Consider the following 6,000-nt stretch of genomic DNA (forward strand, 5'->3'; position numbering starts at 1 on the left):
TTATTTGCAATAACTAGTATATATGTCTGAGACAAGCAGAAAAGGTCAAAAGTTATGTACATATGACCATACAAAATGATGTTAAGTGAAATGAACCCCAAGATAGGTACCCAAGTGGTTTTTTACTTTCTTGCTATTGTTCCTAACCTATTTATAAGGCACCATGTGATTTTTTTGTGGTGACATGGCTTTGGGGAGAAAGAGAGTCTCTTGAGTTTTCTAACCACCTTTGACCCTGGACCATCACCATGTTTCTCAGTTTCTTACAGTGGAAATCAGTCCTCCTTTTTCTTGTGGACTCAGTGTGATCCTAGGAGAGAAGCAGGGCTTAAGATGACTTATTTCACTATTTTGTTGATGTCCTTTATTTAGATGTGTTAAAGAAAAATAAGATTGTGTAGAGAGAAGGTGATGAATCTGAAAACAGAATTTGTTCCTGTAAGCTGGAAATCAACTCAATGTGACTGCACCTGTATTGAGTAATAAGGACCCTGGTCGACCCTAATCTTGATCTGTTCTTCCCATGTAATCCCAGGGCACTATACATACACAGCACTGTTACTGTGGTATATAGAGATATCCTACCTAGACCCTGGCTCCATCAGCTTTTGGAATTCCTCCATAAACACTAACACAAGCTTCAAATAAACCAGATGTGTTACAGATTAGATAAGGTAAGTGTGGTCCTGACTATTATACATGCCCCAAATCTTACCAAACCTGATCACAGGCATCCACTTACCTGGTTGCCACCCACAACACTTTCCTGTATGTAAATCCCGGACAATAAATTTCTCAGTGCGTCCTCTCAGCTGGGCATGCTGCTTTCTTCATTTTTGCAACATGTTGCAGCCAATTTTCATACACTTGATCTGAGTTTTCCAAATGTATATTCTTGTACCCATAACTAGTGAATTTTCATCAGCTACACTGTTTTGCTGAATTTTTAAATGTGTCTTCCCTGCTAATATGCTAATTTGATATTTTCATTCATTCATAGCCATATACACATTTACATGTTAATCTTTTGCCCCGATAGTTGCAGTAATTGATATTGTATGGATTGCCTGTTACCTGTAGGATTTAATCACTGGTGTCTCATTTTGTTGTGTGATATGTCAGGTTTTACTTTGGGTTAAAATTCTTTTGAAGTTTATGTGTAGGCATTTTTATAGCTTAAATTGAAGATAAGGGTAAAAAAAAAACTTTATATTTTCCAGATATGCAAAGACACTGTTAATAAGGACTTTCTTAATATTGGTTTTTAATACTTTGGACTACTTAGACTGTATTAGAGTGAAGACTCATATAAAGGCTATTTATGGTTGCCAACTCTTAGAAAAGATCTAGAAGAGATTTCTCCTGTTTTCTTTTTTCTTTCACCTCAAACTTTAGTTTCTTCCCAAGTTTTATTAATTTTCCCAGAGAAGTAAATTTACAGCCAATTCAACTTGCCGGGTGTTTATCTTTTCAGTGGCCATTTTCTTTGAGTTATATCACTTGATTACATCCTGGTATCTTTTTCCTGTTCTTTCTGGCCTGCCAGACAGTGAACTGAAGAGCTCAAGATTGGGAAAGTACGGCACACTCCTACAGGGCACAAATCAGCTCTAATAACTCTTTCTTTCTTAAGTTCAGCCCACAGCATGTTATATCATTTGAGCTGTAAACCCATAAAACCTTTGATTAAATTTGAATTTCTTGGAAGGCAAACCCAACCCAAGCCCCTAGCTTCAATGAAGTTGAGTCTCATAAAAGTCTTTTTTGTTTTAATCAACTATTAATCTCTTCTTGCATAAAATCTGCAACCAAAAAAGACACTGGAATATTATACTGCTTTCAAAAATGACTTTTTGTTTTGCCTCTCTTTATTGGCTTTTGATATGCTTTACTTTCTATTTACTGAGGTATACAGGTGCACACACATGACACAGAGGTAGTGTGTATGTGTATAGATGAATACAGATATGGACATATATTAGGATATACAAAACATATAAAATCTTCGTTTTATAATTAGTTGTGATCTCTACTTACTTTAGCAAAAAGAAAGAATTTCACAATAAGAACTGAGAGTCAGGTTGATAAGAAGTATTGTTTTTAAAGTAGATCAGAAAAAGTCCTCACAAGTACCAACTGAACTCTGATGAAAAACACCAGCATAATACATTCGTGTATATATTTCAAATAATATTTATATAGGTTGGTGGCTTAGATGAAATATTTATATATCTTGGTAGCTAAACACTAAGAACAACACTTTTTCTAAACAAGAAAGAAATCCAATAACCACTAAAATAACAAACCCCTGCATTAAAAACGTTACTTCAAAGTAATCTCATGCTGTTTATGGATTCATTTGAATAATAGAACCCTATTTGACTAGCTATAGAGCAGCTTCAGGACACCAAGAATGAGCAAGAATCATTTTAATAATTAAATAAAAATTTCAGAACAACAACATAAATAAATAAATCAATCTAAAGGATATATGTTGGGAAGAGATTTTATGGTCTCTCTTACAGGATCTGAGCTAAAAGAAAGTAGTAGAGGAAATAAGATATCCATGTCAAGTTGACAAGGTATAAATATAAGAAATAAAAAAATAACTTACTTACATTGTAGTAAACCAAACGAGGAATGGTACTTGCATTCTATCTACTTAGTAACAGCCTCCTTTTCCCACTCCTGTCTCCAACTCTAAATTCCCATACACTTGCTTTCCTTAAAAATGTAACATAAAATTCAGGCACCATTGATTCACATATATAAGCCAAGCAACTCAGGAGGCTAAGATTTGAGAATCACAGTGCAAAGGCAACCAAGGGAGAAAAGCCCTTAAGACTCTTTTCTCTAATTAACCATCAAAAAGCTAGAAGTGAAGGTGTGGCTCGAGTGATAGAGCACCAGGCTTGAGTGAAAAAGCCAGGTGAGAGCTTGAGTCCTTAAATTCAATCCCCAGATACATTTTGGTACAGGTACCAACATGATCTTTTAAAAGTAACATAAATACATTTATTTGCTCCCAAATCATAGAGAGGTAGGATTGGCAATAAAGTGCATAAAAAAGGTACAGCTATGATAGGCTGATTTCTCAGTGGGACTGTGTTAATTTCTCTGCTTATACATAAGTTTCAATATTCTCTACCTTAGATAAAGCACTAGTCTTTATTCTGGTATTCTGGTTGCATGAAATCATATCCCACTGATTCCAATCAAGGCTTTGCAGGTGCTGAAATATGCAAAGGAGAAAATGAACAGCCACACTTCATAATTTATTGCTTGTTTCCTTCAGATTCCTAAAATTATCATCCATAACGGTGACATCATGATTAATAGCAAAGAATGTAAAATAAGTTCCCAGTATACCCAACCCTTGTTATGAAGAGTACATTGTTACAATTAAAGACAGACACGAATAAAAGGCAAGCTGGAAAACATATTGAGTTAATTAAATTGTCAAACTATGCTCAGCTTTGTTACTAAGGATAATATATTTCTGTAAGTGTAAATCTTACATAAAATACTTTCTGAATGATTGACTGTGAAGAAGATATAAAGAATGAGTAGCAATTAAATGACAAATAGATGATCCACAAATAAGTAAGTATAGAATTTATATTTTCACATTTTCTAGGAATCTTTTAAAATCAAATTTATTCCTCCTTGATAGTTCTTAAAACTTACTAGTTAAATCTTCTTGGATTTTTTTACTCAGAATATTCTAATTATTATTTGCTAAATTACTTAATGCAAAAAAACACATTCTAAGTATTTATCTCATATCTAGCATTGTTCTACATACTATTATAGGTGGTAGATGTACAATACTTATAAAGCATGATTTGATAGCTAATTTTCCAGGTTCTCATATAATAGCACTTCATTTTTTTCTAACCAGTGCTTGTTTCACTAGTTCTATTTTATCAATCTGTATATTAATCCATGCTTTAAGCTTCATAAAGTTTCCGGTTACAATATATTCAACTTGATTACTTTGGAGACTTGAGCTTCCAATCAGAAATGACAAGCATGCATGTCAAGACTAAAGCTTCATGTTCTTTTCTATAAAAAAATGTTCATCCCTCACTTACCCTCTTGTTTATATGTGCATGTTAAATAATAATTCAATGGCTAAATAAATGAACAAATATGACTACAAATCTCAAGCTTTTTATTATTAATGATTTTTTGACAGCAAGTAGAGATAATGATTAGATGTAATGTAATTAGTACAAGAAATTTCTGAGTCTCTTCTGCATGAAGAAGTGGAAATGTTATTGACAATATTATGTTGTAATATTCCATACAATTCTGATAAAGTTTGTCGGTTTTAGGCAAGGATAGTTGAATGGTTTACCTATTGCTGAAACCAAGATAAACCTGTAAACAGGAAAATTTCTTTTTGGTGGCATTCTCTGATCAAACTCTTCAAAGTGAGAAAATGATACAGCCAACATTAAATCAAGCTTCAGCCTTTTATCAAATGCCAGACATTCACTTTACTATCTTAAGATTGTGTGTCCTCAAATACATCAGTTTTTTCAGTATGATCATATTATTTTGCATTATTTTTTCACATCGAACTTAATATGCTAATTAATATGTGGTGGATGAGAAAAATCTTAATTGTAAGATTAATATCACACACACATATAGTCATTAGGGCAGATAAGTAAAAGTAGTTTAGAATTTCCATTTCTTTTTCCTTTTCGTCAGCCCTGTGACTTGAATTTGGGCCATGGGCACTCTCTGAGCTCTTTTTGATCAAGGCTAATGCTCTACAACTTTGAGCCAAAGCACTACTTCTTAAAAGTAGTTTAGTACAAATAAAATCTAGTTTCATCCAGAGAATAATATTCAAAACAGTGCTTAGTAAATGTTGTTTCTAGTAAAGTTTTCTACAATTGAATTTGGAAACATTGGTCTACCTTCTAAGGCATTATAAATAATGTATATCACTATAAAGAAAAGACAAATTCCATATTGATAACATTCATAGAAGGTCACAAAACAAAACATACAGGTGATGTGACATTTTCCAAACTATCAGGCACAGATGGAAACATATGCTTTTATAACTTTGACATTCTCTGATGTAAAGCACGGTTAATAAAAACTTCACCAACATTTCTTCCTTCTTATGTGTTCTTTCCAGTTACTTCATTTTTGTATTCTGGCTTTTACTTGTGTGCCAAATCTGGGGCATGAACTCAAAGTCTGGGCACTGTCCCTTAGCATTTTTTCCCCCTTATTAAGATTAGCAATCCATCAAGAGCCATAGCTCCACATTTGCCTTTCGTAGAGTTTAAGAGGAGATAAGAGTCTCACAGATTTTCCTGCCTGGACTGGCTTCAAACTACATTCCTTATATCTCTGCCTCTTGAGTAGCTAGAATTACAGGTGTACTATGGTCAATTTTTCTAATGCATATATGGTGTGGCTTTTTGTATAATCACTTTTGTTTGCTGTGAACTTTCAATGTGACTTAAAAACAAACCCTATGAGTCAAACTAAGCTGAATATTAACAAATAAAGACTAAGAAAATAATCTAAAACCACTGTGGTTCATAAACATACAGACACTCTACACAACAGAAAGATGATGAATATTTTCATGATTTTTCTTTGGAGATACTATTTCATCATTTTTCTATGCCTCTATCAGAAAGAATGACATTGCCCCGTTTGTTAGGAAATGGAAAGACTTGGAAAAAAAATATATTAAGTGAAGTAAGCCAGGCCGAAAGAAACATAGGTCCCATGGTTTCCCTTATTTGCAATAACTGGTATATGTCTAGGATAAGCAGAAAAGATCAAAAGCTATGTACATATGACCATATAAGGTGATGATAAGTGAAATGAACCCAAAGATAGAGACACAATGGTTTTATATTTCTTGTCATTGTTTTTAATGTATTTATAATGTACTGTGATTTTTGTTTCTTTTGTATGCTCTTCCCCCATGGTATAACTCGATTTCACTGTATCTGATTCAGG

This window comes from Dipodomys spectabilis, unplaced genomic scaffold (genome assembly GCF_019054845.1).
Source record: "Dipodomys spectabilis isolate Male_0828 unplaced genomic scaffold, ASM1905484v1 ptg000136l, whole genome shotgun sequence".
NCBI lineage: Eukaryota > Metazoa > Chordata > Mammalia > Rodentia > Heteromyidae > Dipodomys > Dipodomys spectabilis.